A 22,612-nucleotide genomic window follows, 5' to 3' on the forward strand; every position below is an offset into this window, starting at 1 on the left:
GCGTATCACTCATCGAACGTCTGTATCAAGGTGGTCTTGATAGACCTAAACATCTCTGGAATCTCTGCTCGGATAGCTGCAGCCACCTCCTCGTGGATCATCCTCCGTATCTCCTCATCACTACTCCCACTGCTACCAGGGTTGTGGCGTGTACCCACCATGATGTCTCTGAAACACAACACAAAATCATCAGAGACTCGCTCGAGCATACTCACACTTGATCACCCGCCCCTACTTGCTCCTTAGCATCCTAAGGATTCTTATTTGGACCGCTCACTGATCCGGTGCTTTCAGTAGTACGGGCCCAATACTACCTTCCACATCGCATCAGCGTTCACTCCAAGTCCTCCTCCTCGGATACCAAAAACAAATACTCTATACCTCACAAGATACTCTCGCAGAAGACCTCTCATTGGCTCGTTCCTGGTAGATACTCATACTCAAGCGAAACACTAATAGCAGAAATCCCTAGGCTAAGGCATCACAAATCAGGCCACCCTAGTCCTAACATATGAATCACCTAGCCTATTCTCTAGCATGCATTATATCTCATAAAATATCTCATGACACAAAATGAGGGTATTTTGGGAAATCACCGCTCGGGCTATGGCTGATTGTACACACTGCTCCGGCTCGTCTTCTCTTAAACTCTTTCTCATTTTTAGAAAATTTTTATCTCTTTTGAAAATCTTTCTCAAATCCTTAGTTTAAGTCCAAACACACCCGAGGGTGCATCCGAATCCCTCAAACCAAGGCTCTGATACCAACTTGTAACGACGTAAAATTTTCAAACAAAATTTTCTCATTTTAAAAACAAAATATATCTCATTTCATCATTCTCAAAATCACATGTGTCTCAAATATCAACAAATAAAACATAAATCCCGGAATCATAAAACAATCTCTCACCAGTGTGTACAATCATGTCGGTGCCTTGCCGCGATCCTCGGAACTACCTGAAACACATAACACATAACACGGTAAGCATAAAGCTTAGTGAGTTCCCCAAAATACCACACATAGCTCATTAGCCACTCGAGGCTATAACTCAATAAGACCCTCCGGTCAATGTGTCTCAGTGGGACCCTCCGGTCCCACAACTCAGATAGACCCTCCGGTCCCTCAACTCAGCAGCTCAATATAATACAGAGTAAGCATATCACAAAACAAATAGCAGGATATCTCATTACACAGCTCATACACATAAGACCCTTTGGTAGCACATAAAATTACCACTCAAGGTAAGTATAGTGAGAAGACTCACCTCGTAAGCTAATGAATGAAAATCTCGTGCTCGGGATCTCGAACTCTACCCACCGGTCTAGCCTCCGCCTAACACATAATAATTATTCCTAATTAATATTGGCCCTCAAGAAGCTAGACTAACCCTTCTACAACTCACAGAAGGGTAAAAGACCATTTTACCCCTCCTAGGCTTAACAGTCCTCAATCTTGACCAAACCCTAAAAGTCAACAAAAGCCAAAAGCAGGGAGTATGCTGCGCATACTCGGCTGCTATACAGAATCGGGGGTGCTCGACCCCTACGCTGCGTGTACTAGGGTTACGCCCAGCGTACGCCCCAGTTTCACTCTTTTCACATTTTTGGTCTTAATAAGTTAAGACATAAGCTCATATCTCAGATCTGGACTCTCTAATGCCTCTTAATCCATAAAGTCGTCAACTTTAAGCCTTTGCATGGCTGATTAGTCACCATCCTCCAAAATACACACTCTTTTGTCTCAAGGATCTCATAACTCATGCATGGAGTGATTTCACCAACCAAGATTGGATTTTTATGGCATAACACTACTCATACACTCAAAAGTGGTTGGTCCTAGACTCTGGAGTTCAAGATCTCATCAAGACTCCACCTTTATGGGACAAAACCCTAAAATGCTCAAATAACATGCTCATAAGAAAGGAAAGGCAAAGTCTGAAGCTTTATACCTCAATAAGAAGCTTCCCACTCAGATTTGCTCAGATCTAGAAGCTTGGACTCCAACTCTCCTTCTTCAAGATCTTCTCTTCTCTTCAAAACCACACAAATACTCTCTCAAGGCTCAAACACACACACACACAAGCTCTAGAATGGAGGTTAGGGCACTCTTAGGATTTTCTCTCTAGGAATGGTGGCCATAAATGAGGCCATCATATTCCTTATATAGGGGACTCACCCCAAATTAGGGTGGCATTCTGGGCGTAGTACACCCAGCGTACTCACGGGTACGCCCATCGTACTAAGTGGTCTCCGCGTCACATGCACGCTGACGAGTACGCTAAGTGTACACCTCAGGTACGCCCCGCGTACTCGTTTTTCACTTTTTCCATAATAAGGACCAAACTAGACAATAGCTCAAAAGATCAAGGTTCTCGAAGTATACCTGGACTCGGGATGTTACACTCAAGGCCTTATTGTTGACTATGATGCCCCAAATGGGCTAGTTTTCCCAACACTCGTTGCTCCATATTAGATTATTGTGTATTTCTAGGACACAATCTCCTCTTTGACAGGGGTGGACGTAGGAATACATAGTAGGTGTTTCCAAGGTTGAAATAGGTGTTGCCAATGCAGGAAAAAAGGTAAAAAAAATCAAAAAAGCAAAAAATTTTCCACTACGGACAGAAAAAGTAAGTGTTGTCGGTGCTACACCAGGACACCTACTAAAACCGCCCCTGCTCTCTTGGTTTTCTAAACGACGAGGAAATTTATCCATATCAAATGTGGAGGCTCTATATCGAGGAGTTGAAAATGTAGTAGCTGAAACATGTTGGCTTTGAAACTTGTTAAAAAAGCTACATCAACCTCCTATCAAAGCGATCATTGTTTGATGTAACAATATTAGTGTTATCTACCTGTCAAACAGTCCGGTCGACATCCATTTTGTGTGTCATCAATGTCAAATAGTCCGGTCGACATCCATTTTGTGTGTGATCAAGTAGCATTAGGCAATATTCGTGTGCTTCATGTCTCTTCTTTGTCTCAAAATGTAAATATCCTCACCAAAGGCTTTCCTTCCACATTATTCCTTGATTTTCATTCCAGTTTGAACCTTGGGAATCATCCTCACAATCAAACTTCATGTATATTTTATATAAGTTGTATTTTTTATTGTCTTAATTAGGCTCCAAGTCATTATATTTATCTTTGATATGTCTCCTTGATAGTTAAGACTTTCCATATTGTTAGCCATGGTTTTTTTTTTTCCCTATATATACCCCTTTGAGAGATTAATGAAATCATGGGAAAAAACATTGATTTTTTTTTAACCGGAAAATATAAATATATAATCTACTCCTAAACTAACATCTAATTCTACATATGTCTATGACGAGACTTGAACCATCGACCTCAAATTGGGAAAATACTTTGATTACACGTTCATATTTCCTTTCGCTGATCAATAACAGCCCCCCACATCCCTTTGTATCCATGTGTCTGATTCGCCATAGAAGTAACAAGAAGCTGCAAAGAAGAAAAAAAGAAATTACCTAATAACGGGAGCGATAAGATGAAATCGCTCATAAGCGACACCAAACCTAGCAACGGCTAGGTTGACTGTAAATAATCGTTGCAAACGGCAGTATATCCTTGGTCTTTTGAAATTATGACTTGAAATGTATATTTTTGTATCCATTACTTATCCACTGATGTATTCATTTTGTCCTCTGCAACTTAATTGATTCGTATAATAATAAACGTAGTTAGCAAAACGAATAGTTGAACTAAAACAAATATTATCGACGAAAAAAATATAAATTTATGAGTCATATGCATATAACAATATTCCAAGAGTTGGTAGTAATGGTCATCGTCAACCAAAACATGTACCAAATGGACGAGTTGCTCGCCAAAACCAATCATGTCCAAGAGACTACAATTTTAAAAATAATTCAGAACATTTGCATTTTATTCTAAAAAGTTGTTCAATTTGATTTACTTAATAGAAAAAAGCAAGTATAAAATAAATCAACGTAAGATGACCAAATAATATCTGATTCATAAGAAATATTTATTTGTTTCATTAATTTCAGGAGATGAACTCATATAGAATTGGGTATAATATATATTAATCGGGACTGGATCCGTTAGTAAACAACACAATTAGCCACGAATGAATAAACTGTATATTCTATCTATTAATAATTTTTCTATAATAGATAAAAATTAAAGTATTTGTATCAATCGACATCAATTTTATATGATGGAGTGCCTTTGGTATCTTAGGTAGTGTTTGTTTTTTGTCTGCAGATCTGCGTGGCCTCTTATATCTGTGCCGTGCAGACCACGCGCAGACATTAGCATTCGCAGACTGTTTGTTTTTCTGAAGACTGCAGACCTAAAAATGTCTGCGCGCCCTCTTCTTGGCGCAGATGTGGATCAGAGTCTTCTTCTTCAGACATCTTCTAGCCTAAAAAAACATATATATCTTTATTTTTTTTTAAGTTTTTTTAATTTATATTTTTTCCAACTTTATTAATGATAAACAATTTGAAAAAAAAATTACAAAACTTAAAAAAAACGTTCGACGATACAATTATAATATTTTTGACAAATTTATAAATAAAGATTTATTACAATAATAGTCGTTGAAGTTGTTTATATAAATATGAAAAAAAATCATAATATATTCTTATATTTTTTTGGCAAATTTTGTAAAACATTATTTAATACAGTATCGTCAATTTCTCGAGAAAATATTTATGGTACGTTTTTAATAGATTTAATTGAAAAAATCGAAGTTTATTTCCATCCATTTATGTATCAAATTCTTTGATCACTAATTATAATGTTTAGTTATAATTTTGCAACCAAAGTTGTTGGTTTTTATCAAATATATACGTTAATCATACCATTTTTATTTTTATTTTTTATACAATAATACATAAAAGTTGATCTAGATTCGTTAATTATTTATAACAAAGTCATAAAAATATTAAAAAATCACTTTGAAGTTTAAAAAAATCAGTTTATATAGATTTCAGTTTATTTTAGTAGTCCGCAGATGTTAAAAAAACAAACAGTCTTCTTTCTTCAGACTGCAGACGTTTGGTCCACCTTTTCTACAGATGTGGTCCGCAGACTGCAGACATTTTGCCTCAAAAAAAAAAAACAAACAGGACCTTAGTAACGCCGATTTTAAACCCGCTCGTTGTTTTCCCCAACCACCCCTCCATTCTAGTTATTCTTCCTTTCATTTTTAAGTTGTACTCTGTGCATCTATCTTTGTACCAAAATTTGTGAGATGGGAGGGATCAGAAAGATGATCATTTTCATGATGTAGCGTTGTTGTAGCGTGTAAGACGAGAGGAACGGGAAAGACTCGTTTCCACCATCTTAATAGGTTAACAAGTCTCACGATTCCATCATGTTTCTTATTTAGGAAAAATAATTTTAAGTGTCTGATAATCTTATTTTGTACGGAATCATATAAGCTAAATATACAAATAAGTTAATGATTTACAATAATAAAACATAAAAATCTACTCTAATAAACGTAGGTTTTTTTTTTTTTTTGCCACATTTCACACTCTCATTCAATTTGTCAAATATCATTTTGTGGTTATTTTGAATTAATTTCTTTTTCTACATTTCATTTTATGAGTTTTTTTATTAATGGACTTACCTTTTTATTTCAAAATTCTCAAATTAAAGCTTATTAGTTTATTTTGTTTATTTATTTAAATTTAAAAGATAAAAAAATCAATTTTAATAATTCATTATTGTTCTTATTTTTTTATAAATCCAAAATTGTTAAATATTTAGACATTTATATATTTTTTTTTAATTAACCCATTAATAAATGGGGCTTACACCTACTAATAAAATATTAAAAAAACGAAACCAACTTATACAATTTTATCAACTAAATCAATCAATTTTTACCATTAAAAAAGAAGCTATTAACTTTAATAATAATTTGAACTATATACTTTATATGACTATTTTATTTGTGCAACAAATTAGTAAGTTCTTAAAGCAGGCGACTATAGACCACTAAGTAAGCTTTTTAACATTGCAACGCCCGTAGATCAGGGCTAGTCAATTTAGAGACGATAAGCGTCAAAAAATAAATTTTTGATGAAAGATTATTTAGAATGAATAATCTTAACTAAGTTATAGTATATGTTACAAGGATTCCGTACATATAAAGAACGCCGAAATCAGAGTTATAACGAAGAAGTTATGACATGTCGAAGTTTCGCGACAGAACCGGCACGACGCTGAATGACGTAAAAAGTGAATTTACATTAGAGCGATATTTAGCCTTAGCAATCTAAACGAAAGTTGTAGAGTTCGTTAAACCGTGAGCGTGCATAAAAAGAACGTCCAAATCTGACTTCGTATGAGGAAGTTATGATTTTTCTAAGTTTCGACTTAGCAGTATGCAGCCCGAATACTCGATTTGAGATCGAGCGGTTTTTAGCCGAAATAATCTAAACGAGAATCGAAGATCTTGTTGATAGTAGTGCAACGGTAAAAAGACAGACGAAAACGGACATCGGATGAAGAAGTTATGATTTTATAACGAATTTTTCCTGTCCCGGCCTACTAAAAATAATATAATAAAAAATTAAGTCAAAATTAGCCGACGGAGTCTAAATGAAAGTTGTAGAGCATAATCTCACCTACGCGTGGATAAAAAGAACGTCGAAAACGAAAGTTATGAATTTTTGAAGATCGTGGCACGCATACCAAAGCTTATCCGAAGAGTACGCCCAACGTACTCGATGTACGCCCAGCGTACCAAGATTTACGCCCAGCGTAATCCCAGATTCAGCACCCTATAAATAGAATGCGAGGCTGCCTTATTTCTTTGCTCATTTTCTCTTCTCTCTCTCCCGTTGTGCCTCGATTTTCGTGCAAGAAATATCCCGAAGCCCCGGTATCATTCCCAAGCCCCGAAACAAGTCCCGAAGCCCCGAAGATTCCGAGAAGTGGAGTTTCCGAGCCGAAGCTCTGCCCACGAGAAGCCCGGTTTTTGTGAAGATCTCCCGGTTTCACCAAAGAATACTACTTCTACAAGCCGTAACGCTGTCCGATCATCTTCTGATCAAGTGAGTGTATAGTCACTTTCTTCTAACACATAAACACGAAGTATTTGTTATGAAATACGTGCTATGTGTTTATATATTATTTGTCTATTTGAGATGGGCGTGGAATTGAAGTTTTATACAGGTGATTAAATGATTTAAACTGTGTAAGTATTTATATCTACGAAAATGTTGGGTAGAACATGGGTAGATGGGATAGTTGGCAACTATGGAGTTAGCGCCTATGGTATAAACCTTGGTGACGATGTGACTTCGTGCCTATTTGAGTAAACCTTGGCGACTATGGAGTTAGCGCTTGCTGAGTAAACCTTGGTGACTATGGAGTTAGCGCCTGTTACATATACCTTGGTGACTATGGAGTTAGCGCCTGTTACATAAACCTTGGTGACTATGGAGTTAGCGCCTGATAGCTATGGATTTAGTACCTGATAGATAAACTTTGGCAGCAATGGACTTCGTGCCAAATCCTTAGGTAAATCCTTAGGAATAAATGAATGAAGGATAGTTGGTTCTTAGGGTAAAACCTTAAGAAATAACGAAGATAATGGGGATGGATAATTGGGTTGAGTGTTTGCTGATTAAATATAATAATTATATTATTGTGGGTTGAAAACCCTATATGCTCACCAGGCTCCCAAGCCTGACCCACTCAGTTTTCTTTGTATCACAGGTATCAATACGAAGACATATTTCACTGAGAGATTAAAGGAGATGTAAATCATTAGTGTAAATAAATGTAAGTTCTGTTTATGCTTATGTTTCTGTATTAACGATGACATCCCAAATGTTTTAAAATGAATAAAAAATACATTTCTTCGGAAATGCTTTGATAACGTATTTATCATGTTTTTCTGGGAACAAATTCCGCAACCGTTTTCTTTAAAAGATTACTCTGATTTATAAAACAAAGCATAAACAAACCGGTCTTTTCTGGCCGTGATTTTGGGGATGTCACAGTTGGTATCAGAGCATTAGTTTAAGCGAACTAGGAATATGGATTTATTTCTAGACTTAAACTTAGAATGTTAAGTGATGATTGTGAGATGAGTGTCTACCATATTTTAGACACGAGCACTAGTATATTTTAGGAAAGATGCCTAAAATGATTTTATATGCTAAATGTTATATGTTTGCCATATATGATATTGTTTGTTCGGATCTATGGTCTGTTGCCGACCGGATCTGGAAACCTTATGTGTTTAGGATTCTAAGCGTGCGTCGACGGAATTAGAACTAGCATATAAACGTTTCGGAGTGATTTGGATAATTATCTATCGTGAAGGAAGATCTAAATTCACCTTGTTCGGTGTATAGATCAACGATGGCAAGAACAAGAAGCGGCGTTGGAAACGCAAACGAAAACAGGAATCAACAACCTGTAATCGAGCAAATACCTGTTGTAGCAGCAGCACCTGAGCCGGTAACAATGGCTGGTGTGCAAGTGATGATTCAGGCGATGTTGGATCGTCAGATGGAGGAAACTAGACGTCTGCTTCGACAAAATCGTGAAGAACTTTCAATCCAAGTTGAAGAGCCCGAAGTGAATGGAGGGCCGTCAGAAGGTGGAAACTTCAGTGGTACCATTGGTCAAGCCAACCCACCAAGTGTTAGACAAGAAAATCGTGATGGAGGAAATGATGGAAGAGGATGTAAATACAAGGATTTTATGGCATCCAAACCACCGTGTCTATCCAGAAGCCCGACGCCGGTGCAAATTATGGATTGGATCTCCGAGATGGAGACAATGTTTGAAAGTTGCTAGTGTAGCAACAGACAGAAGACCGCTCTTGCAATTCCTCTGTTAAAATCTGGAGTGCTGAGCTGGTGGAAGTTACTGGCTGGTTCGATGCCCAAGGGGGAAGCTAGCCAGATGTCTTGGGAAGAGTTTGTGGTGCAACTGAAAATGCAATACTGCTCTGAGCAGGATCTTCTGGAAATCAACAATGAGTTCCAGAATCTGAAGAAAGGAAAATTGAACGTCACTGAATACGCTACAAGCTTTACGGAGAAGATGAAGCTTATTCCATATCTACTTCCAACTGAACTTTCCAAGGTTAACAAGTTTGCCAATAGATTACCAGCGGACTTTGGTCCGATAGTCAAGCAAGCAACCACTCTGAAAGCCGCCATCTGGGCAGCCAAAAATGTTGAGACCCAAATAAAAGAAAAGGGTCTGGAGAGAGTTGAAGTTGGAGAGAAAAGGAAACATGAAGGATCTTCAATGATCAACAAACAAACCAAATTCTCGAAATCTGGAGGAAAAGATGTAGCTAAGTGGTGTGAGAAGTGTAAAAAGAAACACTTCGGGAAATATAGCGAGGAGATGACTTGCTACAAATGTGGGAAGACAGGGCATTACGCCAACAAGTGCGCACCTATCAAGAAGGTGTGCTACAGATGTAACGAAGAAGGGCATATTTCTAAATATTGCCCAAAGAAAAACACACCTCCACAGCCAAGGGCATTCCACATGCTCCTCGACGAAGCAGAAAACGATGGGAGGATTAAAAGATGAAGACTTCATACCTATATATATAGTCTGTATTAGGAAGTGTAGCCTATTAGAGGCATAGTATAGGGTGAACTTGAGCCTTTGTGTAATCGTTTCAAGAAATAATATAAACCCTGGTTTTGTTATATGATGTGTTGAATGATTATATGATTTATGTATGGTGACTTGGTTGACTGCGAGACAATACTTGGGACAAGTATGAGTAGGTGTGAATGATAGTAGAGATATATACTACCGGAAGCACATGACTCGCGCTTGGATCAGGGAAAGTCACAAGGTTACCAAGAAGCTAGTAATTGATTACGTTTTATTCTGGTATGTCATTACCATTGTTTCGGTAATGACTAGTAAGATGGTTGTTGTTCCGACCCTAGTGGTCACATCCAAATTGAGTCCGACTACGATGAGTTGGTTACATGGTCCAGAGGACCAAGTTCGATGTAACATCTGACTTAAGTCAGAAGATTGGAATCATTTTACAAGCCCTATTTCGTTGATGATTCCGGGACGTAATCATCCTAAGGGGGTGATAATTGTAACGCCCGTAGATCAGGGCTAGTCAATTTAGAGACGATAAGCGTCAAAAAATGAATTTTTGATGAAAGATTATTTAGAATGAATAATCTTAACTAAGTTATAGTATATGTTACAAGGATTCCGTACATATAAAGAACGCCGAAATCCAAGTTATAACGAAGAAGTTATGACCTGTCGAAGTTTCGCGACAGAACCGGCACGACGCTGAATGACGTAAAAAGTGAATTTACGTTAGAGCGATATTTAGCCTTAGCAATCTAAACGAAAGTTGTAGAGTTCGTTAAACCGTGAGCGTGCATAAAAAGAACGTCCAAATCTGACTTCGTATGAGGAAGTTATGATTTTTCTAAGTTTCGACTTAGCAGTATGCAGCCCGAATACTCGATTTGAGATCGAGCGGTTTTTAGCCGAAATAATCTAAACGAGAATCGAAGATCTTGTTGATAGTAGTGCAACGGTAAAAAGACAGACGAAAACGGACGTTGGATGAAGAAGTTATGATTTTATAACGAAGTTTTCCTGTCCCGGCCTACTAAAAATAATATAATAAAAAATAAAGTCAAAATTAGCCGACGGAGTCTAAATAAAAGTTGTAGAGCATAATCTCACCTACGCGTGGATAAAAAGAACGTCGAAAACGGAGCTCGTATGCGAAAGTTATGAATTTTTGAAGATCGTGGCACGCATACCAAAGCTTATCCGAAGAGTACGCCCAGCGTACTCAATATACGCCCAGCGTACTGAGTACGCCCAGCGTACCAAGATTTACGCCCAGCGTAATCCCAGATTCAGCACCCTATAAATAGAATGCGAGGCTGCCTTATTTCTTTGCTCATTTTCTCTTCTCTCTCTCCCGTTTTGCCTTGATTTTCGTGCAAGAAATATCTCGAAGCCCCGGTATCATTCCCGAGCCCCGAAGCAAGTCCCGAAGCCCCGAAGATCCAGAGAAGTGGAGTTTCCGAGCCGAAGCTCTGCCCGCGAGAAGCCCGGTTTTTGTGAAGATCTCCCGGTTTCACCAAAGAATACTACTTCTACAAGTCGTAACGCTGTCCGATCATCTTCTGATCAAGTGAGTGTATAGTCACTTTCTTCTAACACATAAATACGAAGTATTTGCTATGAAATACGTGCTATGTGTTTATATATTATTTGTTTATTTGAGATGGGCGTGGAATTGAAGTTTTATACTGGTGATTAAATGATTTAAACTGTGTAAGTATTTATATCTACGAAAATGTTGTGTAGAACATGGGTAGATGGGATAGTTGGCAACTATGGAGTTAGCGCCTATGGTATAAACCTTGGCGACGATGTGACTTCGTGCCTATTTGAGTAAACCTTGGCGACTATGGAGTTAGCGCTTGCTGAGTAAACCTTGGTGACTATGGAGTTAGCGCCTGTTACATATACCTTGGTGACTATGGAGTTAGCGCCTGTTACATAAACCTTGGTGACTATGGAGTTAGCGCCTGATAGCTATGGATTTAGTACCTGATAGATAAACTTTGGCAGCAATGGACTTCGTGCCAAATCCTTAGGTAAATCCTTAGGAATAAATGAATGAAGGATAGTTGGTTCTTAGGGTAAAACCTTAAGAAATAACGAAGATAATGGGGATGGATAATTGGGTTGAGTGTTTGCTGATTAAATATAATAATTATATTATTGTGGGTTGAAAACCCTATATGCTCACCAGGCTCCCAAGCCTGACCCACTCAGTTTTCTTTGTATCACAGGTATCAATACGAAGACATATTTCACTGAGAGATTAAAGGAGATGTAAATCATTAGTGTAAATAAATGTAAGTTCTGTTTATGCTTATGTTTCTGTATTAACGATGACATCCCAAATGTTTTAAAATGAATAAAAAATACATTTCTTTGGAAATGCTTTGATAACGTATTTATCATGTTTTTCTGGGAACAAATTCCGCAACCGTTTTCTTTAAAAGATTACTCTGATTTATAAAACAAAGCATAAACAAACCGGTCTTTTCTGGCCGTGATTTTGGGGATGTCACAAACATGTTTTCAAGTGTTGTTTCCAGTTAAGTTTTGCATTTAACTTGATGATATATGTGAATGTGATGCGACTGTGTGTGTAGCATGTTGTGTGCCTATGCAATATGTGTGTGTTGCATGTGTATCATATGAATAACAACGTATTTTTGAAAAGAAGTTGTTTAGACTCTAATGTAATTTAATAATTTATTTGAGTTGGTTTGAAAGTCTCAATACATTTAATTAAATGAGTTGTTAAGGGTTGAGATTCCCAACCCATTTAGTAAATGTAGGGCTTATTCATTTTCGTTCGAACAAATAAACGAACACGAACGGATAAATAAACAAGTTTTCTTATTCATGTTCGTTCGTTTAGCAAATTACATTGTTCATGTTCATTCGTTTATTTTCTTGAACATGCTAAATCATAAACGAACAAACAAATATAAACAAACACAACTAAACATATAATATAGTAATATAATAAAAAACAATTGAACGTATATTAGCATAAATAAACTTAAACAAACGAACATAGATAAACATATATGAACAACATAAATGATTTCCCGCCGAATGAAAATTTGTGTTTATGTTCATTTATTTATTAAATAAACGAACATAAATGATTTCCCGCCAAACGGTTTGTCGAAGGTTCGGTTCTTTTACAGCCTTAAGTAAATGGATTGAATCCAAATTCAACCCAAATCAACTCATTGCGTCCCTAAAAAAAAATTGGACATAATTATCTATTTATTTGCTCTTTCTCATATATAATACATTTTTGTTTTTCATTAGGCTTTTACATTTTTAAGGAAATAAGTTTGACAAAAATGGTGTTTGACATGTTTGCACTATCCGGAAAACCATAACGAATTTCCTAAATTTTTGAAGCAAAATTAAATTTGTCGTATTTATTCCAAATTTTATCGGTACATAATTATGCAACGAGTCAAGAGTGAAAATCAATAAGTTTTGACAAAACTGTAAAAATGGTCCTTGTTGTTTTTTTTATTTTATATAGTTAAGGTCCAAATCTTTGAAAATTTATAGATTTGGTCATTTTCAACAAGTTTTGTTGTGGTTTGGTTTTTCTTCCGTTTACTTTAATAGCTTGGTTGTTAACTTTTTAAAAATAATTATTTTACCCTCAGAGACTATTTCTGCAACCAAACTACAATGACCGTTTCTACATATATTCCTTTTATTTTTATTGAATTATTGTATATTAATAAATGTTATTTTTAATATATACTATTAATATATTAATAAATATTGTTTTATTAGATTATTAATTTTTTTAATTTCTTTGTTATCAGATATTTTAATTTGATTATTATATATGAATAAATATTATTTTTAATATATAATATTTATATATTAAGAAAGATGATTATATTGGATAATTAATTTATTTTAGTTAAATTTGTTTATTTGAGTAATTCTTTTTTATTGGATTATTATATATTAATAAATATTAATTTTAATTTATATTATTTATATCGTAATAAATATTACAATATCAGATTATATTATTTCTTTTAGTAAAATTTTTTAATTCCTGTTTTTTGGATTAATTCTTTTTTATTGAAATACTAATTTTAATTTGTTATTTTTTATATAATAAATATTACTTTTTTATATTATTATTTTATTTTTATTGTATAATATTAATTCTTTTTAATTTTATTAGTTCCACAATAAAGTTGTCGGGCCGCCTACTCATCAACTAAAACTGTCAGGATCACCGCCAAAAACCTTTATCGGAGGTCCAACGTAAACGCTACTAACTTTTTCCACACAATGTGCAACAAACGTTTATAAACATTAAAAGTGGTGGTGGTGATCGGATGATGGTAGCCGTGTTATTGCAGGTGACTACCATCATCATTAGTTGAAAAAGATTTGTGGGTTTCTGTCCGACCTCCGATGAAGATGTTTTGTGGTGATCCCGATGATTTTTGATGATGAGAGGCAACACTTTTGCATATTCTGGTGACTTTGTGGTGGAACTAATAAAATTAACAAGAATTAATAGTATACATTAATAATAAACTAATAAACGAATAATCCAATAAAATAATATTTATTATATAAAAAAATAAATTAAAAGTAATATTCCAATAAAAATAAATTAATAAAACAAAAAGAATTAAAAAAATAACTAAAACAACTTAATAATCTGATAATGGAATATTTATTAGGAGATAAATATTATAAATTAAAAATGATATACATTAATATATAATAATCCATTAAAAAAGAATTACTCCAATAAACAAAATTAACTAGAACAAATTACTAGTCCAATATAATAATATTTATTAATATATAAATAATATATATTAAAAAAATATTTATTTATATATAGTAATCCATTAAAAAAGAATTACTCCAATAAACAAAATTAACTAAAATAAATTAATAATCCAATAGAAAAATATTTATTAATATATAAATATTATATATTAAAAAAATATTTATTCATATATAATAATAAATTAAAATATTCGATAACAAAGAAATTAAAAAAATTAATTAAAAGAAATTAATAATCTAATAAAACAATATTTATTAATATATAAATAGTATATATATTAAAAATAACATTTATTAATATATAATAATTCAATAAAAATAAAAAATAAAAAGATATATAGAAATGATCATCGTAGTTTGGTTGCAAAAATGATCCATGAGGGTAAAATAGTCGGTTTAAAAAAGTTAACAACCAAACTGTTAAAGTTAACGGAAGAGAGACCAAAACTACAATAAACCGTATTGAAAATGACCAAATCTATAACTTTTCAAAGGTTTGGACCTTAACCACAAATGAAAAACCACACAGACCATTTTTACAGTTTTGTCAATAAGTTTTTAGCATACCTAAAAAATAAGTTGATTTATAATACAAAGATATCATCACATCCTAAGAATCATAAGATAGAACATGTTTTCTGTAAATTGCAATTACATTCATAACTAAATAATAATAATAATAATAATAATAATAATAATAATAATAAGGGATGTATCTAGGGGTGGCAACTCTCGACCCAACCTGTAACCCGACACTGACCAAACCAAAAATAAGCGGATTTGGGTTGAGATTTTTGACCCGTCAACCCGCCAACCCACCAACCCGTTTATTTCATGGGTTGGGTTGGGTTGGGTTATCTGTTTGGGTTCGCGGGTCAACCCGCCAACCTATATATATATATATATATATATATATATATATATATATATATATATATATATATATATATATATATATATATATATATATATATTACATTTAAAAAATGATATATTTAATTATTAATGAAATTTGATTTCCATCCGTATTCGTAATATTCTGTATCATTGTATTACTTCCGTATTCGTATGTGACTAATCTGCATTTGCGGGTCCTTAATCAGAAAAAGAAAAAAAATACATGTCGTTATTTTCACGAGTGACGAACGAAGAACACATCCACTTTCTATTAATGTTTTCATTTTTCATTTTTATTTGGATGTTATTGACTTTATGAATTTATGTTGAAAACTTTTTTTTATGTTAATTACTTTAATCATTTTATGAATTTATGTTGAAAAAACCTCATTTTTTAAAATGTGTTGCTTATTTATTAAACGGGTTATACGGGTTGGGTTTGACCCATTAACTTGTGAACCCGTGAACCCATATACTTAAACGAGTTATATGGGTTGGGTTGGGTTGAGGTTTCCAACCCACCAACCCGTGACCCGCCAACCCGTCAACCCATATATTATATGGGTTGGGTTGAGTTTATGTTTTCTGACCCGCCAACCCACCAACCCGTGACCCGCAAACTCGAACCCAACCCAATTGTCTGGCTTAGATGTATCTAATCAAAATACACTTGAGATGCATTCGATCCACCTAACCCATTAATTAATTATTTTTTCTAGCTCAATTTATAATATTATCCATTTGACTTGTTGAGAAAGGCTATGTTCGAAATCAACTAATATAATAAGTAGATAATGGTTAGTTTGCTTTTTATGTATTTTTAGTTTGCTTTTTATGTATCACATGTCAATCTCCAATAAAAGGAATTTTTGTCATTATAATATATGTCACAATAGACTCAACTTTCTCTAATGTAAAAGAAGAAGAATGAAATGTGACTAGATCTAGACGGGCTTAGGTAGTATCCACCCACTTTAGCACTACCATGAAGGAAAATGAAAGGTGCAAGAACAAAAGAGTAGCTCCAAGAAACAGCATGTTACCATGAGTAGAACCATCAACCATGTCAATTAGTCCAAACGCTACACATCACACATGCAATTAGGCCCCAGCCCACCATTTTCCCACTAAGCCTTCACTCAACTACACTTGTTCAAGTGGTTTCATTTTAATATATAATTGGAATCATCCAATGTTTACATCAACAATGTTAGATATCATGATTTACCTATTAATGTTTTTAAGAATGTTCAATATTTAGATTAGAACAAAAAATGGTTAAAAGCTTTGGAGTTGATAATGGTGACGACTATTTTAATGCTTTGACGATTCCAAAATAATAAGTTGTTCCAATAGGTGAACTCTTGAAGAGTTCAGTTATAGAGAGAATTATTCTTACTTCTCATGGGTGGTATATATAGTAATATGAATAAAAAAATTTGATTAACTGGAATGTTTGGATTCAAAATCCTTTAATTTCTTTATGATTTTTCTCTAACTCCTAGTTAATTTTTGCTTTAATTTCAAAAAAAAAAAAAAAAAAGTTAAAAGCTAACCAAACCAAACAAAAACTGATTTAAAAAAAATAGAATCCAATTTTCGATTGAGTTTGGAGACAAAATCAAAGCCATAAGATTTTCAAAATTATTATATTATATTATATTTAAATTGGAAGAATCACTTAAACTAATTTTCGAATTCTGGTTTCACTATAAAAGTATCAAGCTAAGCCTACATGACACGTAAACGTAATCTACATTAAGGAGTTATGCCCTCCTCAACCCTACTGACAGACCCTCATTCCACTCCTACTGCCACAACGACAACCATCACATTATGATATATAGGGTTGACTCGATCGTGAGTTTTGACAAACAACTACGTTGTTTTGTAATGCATGTACATATTTCTTTTTACACATGTAGTACTTGATCGAGTGAACTACACCATGTAGTGTTCGAGGACATGATTATTTGGTTGATTGATCTTGAAAGTTGTATGATAGACACCCGAATAAAAAACAAAGGATTTTGATGAAACTTGACTTTTCGGTTTGAAAAAGAACCAAACCAAATTCGAATCAGTTTTTAATTGCATTTGGTACTAATGTAATACGGTTTCTTTTCTGCTTTGGATTACAAGATTATAGATTGATGAACACCGGTTGATCATGAGATCGTTGGTGAACATTGGCGGAGCTTTATCAGGGCAAGCGGGGCTGTGACCCTCCTGGTTTTTTGGTTAGAAACAGTCCTTATAGTTTCATTTTATACAATTTAGGCAAAAAAATATAAAGTTTTGGTTGTGGCCCTCCTGCAGGGCCGATCCTGAGGAATGAAATATCCTCAAAGGCCCAGGATGAACAAGAAAAAAATGGCCATTGTTGTTATTATAAGTTGTTATTTTTAAATAAAAATATATAATAAAAAAATTGGGTCTTGTGCGGCTGCCCACTTTGCCCCCCTTCAACGCCCCTCATGCCCTCCTCTTACCAATTTTTATACATATTATATTTTCAATCCACCCCGAGTGAAACGTTGAAGCACCGCCACTCTTGGTGAACTCTTGGTGAATGAGCCATAGCGTGACATTCACCCATTTTCTTTCTTTGTGTTATTTTAGGTATATAAATATAAAACGAGGCAATGGGAAAGATTTTTTTTTTTTTTTTTAAGGAAGGAGGCCTCCTCCACACTATATTATGCTTCTTTCGGTTCATATCAATATAACAATTGGTTGTATGTTTCGAAAATATATTTAGAGTAAATTACATGAATGGTCCCCATGGTTTGGATTAATTTGCACGCTTGGTCCCTAATTTATTTTTTTAACTCAGAAAATCTCTACTGTTTGTTTTTGTTACGCGTTTGTTCCTTATCTTACCTAAAAAGACAATTATTTAAATACGGACAAATGATTGGGTGGATAAGATAAGGTGAGGAGGTGGGTTGGAGGTGTGTTTATTTAAATAAATTATAAAACCAAAGGCAAAATAGTTTTTTTAGGTAAGACAGGGACCAAACGCGTAACAAAAAACAAACAGTAGAGACCTTCCGAGTTAAAAAAATAAGTTAGGGACCAAACACACAAATTACCATAAACCATAGGGACCATTCATGTAATTTACTCATGTATTTAATAACTACAAGTTGCAATTTCAACTCATTCACGTGAAAAACATTCAATAGACGATAGAAGAAGAGTCATCTAAAATGTGTTCATATGTCTAAATCTCTTCAATAGTTTTAATAAAGAAAAGTTATATTATTGCGTTGGAAAAAAGTGTTGATGGTTCAACAATTTAACCCGACACAGCTCATTTGGCTATTAGAACTTATTTTAACATGGTATGCAACTTTTCCAAACTTCCATTTTTGTCCTATCTATTTATTAACCTAAATGTCTTTAGATGCTCCTTTACAAGAATAAAATCATAAAATATGGACATATAAATAGTAACAGACAGTTCGTATTTTGAAACATTTATTTTGTACTTGTGTAAAATTTTATATTTGCATTGAAAATGGTAGTTGGTACCTCAAGATCCACCATTAAAATGACAACCACTTCTGATCCACTCTCATTAACTTTTGGAATTTCAAACTTTTTCCTTTTATGGCTTGGTGTCATTTTATAAATTACTTTGTAAGCTTTTAGTATCATATGAAATACATAAACTTTTGGTTATAATTTCTTTGAACTTTTATAAAGTAGAGTTATATCATATTTAAAAAGAGTTTTTACTTAAATGACCATTGCAGTCACAAATGTTTCCTAATTTAGCCATCGAAGTTCTGATCAAAGCTCAATCAAACAACTGCATTCTCGATTTTTGTTCGATTTCCCCTTTGTGACCTACAACTCATGGTTAGCCTGTTTGTTTGCTAATTGGGAGCCTATGTGACATTTTCTTTGACTTAAACACCTAGAAACAATGTCTTTCTGTGTTTGCAAGCTACTTAAATGAGTCGTTTGGTTGTGGTCCTTCTCATTAAAATTGATTTTCAACCTGAGAGCATAGCCACACTCCAACAAAGAAGCGATGTCGAAGGTATCTTCTCATACCTTCAAGAACTGTTTTTGGGCAAGAATATATGGTGTTATTGTGGTTATGTAGTCAAAAACCAAGACCTCATGGACAAAATGGAACATTTGCATGACATGCCCTAACTCAGTGGTAAGTTCATCCCCCTCCCCCCTTAAAAAAAGTGTGTTTTTTTTCCTGATTTTCTTTAATGGAATTTAAATTACCCTTCTTCATGTAGGAGGAAAAATTCTTTTGTGATTACTTTAAGTGGGTTGATCCTAAGCTTCCTAGAAAGTAAGTGGTATAAAATTTATTTTAGACAAAATTTCACAATTGGTCCCTGTGGTTTACAACATATCGTATTTTGAGGACTTCCTAGCAAAAAGTCACGCGACTGATCCCTATGGTTTGTAAAATTATATCAAAGGTCCTCCTGCCGTTAAATCTAACTTTTCATCTGTTAGATTTTAATGAAAAAGACTATTTTGCCCTTATACCAATATTGCAATACACTACAAACCTCAAGGACCATTTGTGTAATTTTCTAAAGTTGAAATTTTGTATATACATAAATTATAAATATAAATTTTGTATATATATAAATTATAAATATTAATTTTATATATATTTATATATATAATTTCAACAATTTGATGATTTTTTTTATCTTTTTGACATTTTGTTTTCTATTTTTATTTTATAATTTTAGTTATTTATGATTTTTAATGTTTTTATTTATTTTGATTTAAGTAAATTAACTTAAACTCGATACATCATATTAAAACCTTTTTTTTCTTAATTGTGAAATGAAACGTTAATGTTTTTTTTAAAAGTTTATGTTGTTACGGTTATTTATTTATTTATTTATTATTTTTACTTTGATGCTCCATAGTTAATATCGTTATCAATTTTATGTTTGTATTTGTCGTTATCATTATTTTATATTTTGTTTACTATTTTTGTTATACTTTTAATTATTTATTATTCTTCTATTGTTTTTATTTATTTTGATTCAAGTAACGAAAAATAAAAAAACAAAAAAACAAAAAACTCAAACACCAAAGTTGTAATATACTCTAATATATTAATACATTTTATATTTTTCATATATTTTTGTTTTTTCACATTTTTTTTATTATTTTTGGTTATTTTTGGTTTTTGTAACTTTTTTTTTATTATGATTTATGTAAATAAAAAAGTTATGTTTATTTTTGTAAATATAACGGAACAACTTTTCATAAGTTCTATATTCAAGAATCACCCTCTATTTCTTTTGAAAGAATATAAACAAGCATTTCTCAATTCAAGAATATGAATGAATAGTTTAACATTAACGAATAAAAAATTATGAGACAATAAGCTTTATTATCCCGCTTTTACAAATGAATATAGAATCCTTCATATTTTATTAGAATAATAAAATATGTAGATGAAGCCATTGAAGAAAATAGTAGTCATCGAAGAAAATAGAAGATAAATAATATATTGGATAAGTTATAGAAAAATGTTTACCGACAATTTATCTAAACAGTGGGTATAAAATATTTTAAAATTTCACTAATTAATCAAAATGACATTAATTGAAAGCAAGGCTGTAAAAAAACGCTAGATGTTAGCTAGTCGCGGACTGAAGTTAAGAGGATTTATCGGGTAGGCGATGATTAATCAGAAGATTATTCGGAGACAATTAAATATTAAGCAAAATTTTCAAAAGTCAATAAATCTAACTTTAATCCTAAAAATATAAGTATATAAACATAAAAAGGTACATACCCAACATGACAAACAAACATTACATTTTAGTTATATTATGAAATAATCATGTAAAACATTGAACAAGTCTGCAAAAAACCATAAATAACCAAAATTAATAAAAAATACCAAAAAAACCAAAAAATGTGAAAAGTGTAAAATGTATTAATATATTAGAGTATATTACAACTTTGGTGTTTGAGTTTTAGTTTTTTGTTTTTCTATTTTTCATTACTTGAATCAAAATAAATAAAAACAATAGAAGAATATTAAATAATTAAAATTATAACAAAAATACAAAACAAAAGGTGAAACAATGATAATGATAAATGAAAACATAAAGGTGCTAACGATATTAAGTATGATACATCAAAGTAAAAAAAAATAAAAAATAAACCGTAACAACATAAAATTAAAAAATACATTAACGTTTTATTTTACAACTAAGAAAAAAAAGGTTTCGATATGGTTTATCGAATTTAAGTTTATTTACTTGAATCAAAATAAATAAAAACATTAAAAAACCATAAATACCTAAAATTATAAAATAAAAATAGAAAACAAAATGTCAAAAAGATAAAAAAAATTATCAAATTGTTGAAATTATATATATATATATATATATATATATATATATATATATATATATATATATATATAATTTATATTTATAATTTATATATATACAAAATTTATATTTATAATTTTTATATATACAAAATTTAAAATTTAGAAAATTACACAAATGGTCCTTGAGGTTTGTAGTGTATTGCAATATTGGTATAAGGGCAAAATAGTCCTTTTTATTAAAATCTAACAACTGAAAAGTTAGATTTAACGGCAGGAGGACCTTTCATGTAATTTTACAAACCACAAGGACCGGTCGCGTGACTTTTTGCTAGGAAGTCATCAAAGTTCGATATTCTGTATACCACAGGGATCAATTGTGAAATTTTGTCTTTATTTTACGAACAAACACAAGAAACTATAAGACTCTCATTGCGCTATGAAATTTGATAAGGAGTAGGTGGAAGCATACTTTCAAGATGAAAGGATGAAATGAAGCAGAAGTTGAATCAAAACAAGTTGTTGAATGTACTTCTTGTACTGGTCATTGAGTTTTTGGTTTGTTGTTTAGTTATTTTCCAGAATGAAAACTTTATAGTGTATGATTATTTTGGTCATGACATGTTGTAGCAGTATGGTTCTTTGTAATGTATGATTTTTTTGGTAATGAAAACCTTGCAATATATGGTTCTTGGCAATGAAAATTTTGCATTTTTTGTATGTAGTAGTTGCATACTTGCTTGTTCAATGAAAAGGCACCATACATGATTGTTATATATTAGTCATACATAAATTGGAATTGCATAACTAATTCATTCAAAAGGTAGTGTTTAAGGTTAAACATTATCGATGTAAGTGCTTATACATAAACATTTCCCCAAAATATAGTTGTTGAATGGCAAAAATTACAAAAATATAGCCCTAAAGTTCTTGACATTTACACTTA

General features: G+C 32.8%; 1 long non-coding RNA gene across 1 annotated transcript; it reads left to right on the forward strand.

Moving 5' to 3' along the window:
- The first annotated feature begins 19,051 nt into the window (after window positions 1–19,051).
- Window positions 19,052–22,386, forward strand: LOC145156276 (uncharacterized). The gene is made up of 3 exons (XR_013736581.1): window positions 19,052–19,497; window positions 19,586–19,641; window positions 22,127–22,386. It is a non-coding gene; the product is annotated as an uncharacterized LOC145156276 (long non-coding RNA).
- The last annotated feature ends 226 nt before the right edge of the window (window positions 22,387–22,612 follow it).

The sequence above is a fragment of the Lactuca virosa genome, chromosome 2, assembly GCF_052849685.1.
Source record: "Lactuca virosa cultivar CGN04683 chromosome 2, Lactuca_virosa_CGN04683_v6, whole genome shotgun sequence".
NCBI lineage: Eukaryota > Viridiplantae > Streptophyta > Magnoliopsida > Asterales > Asteraceae > Lactuca > Lactuca virosa.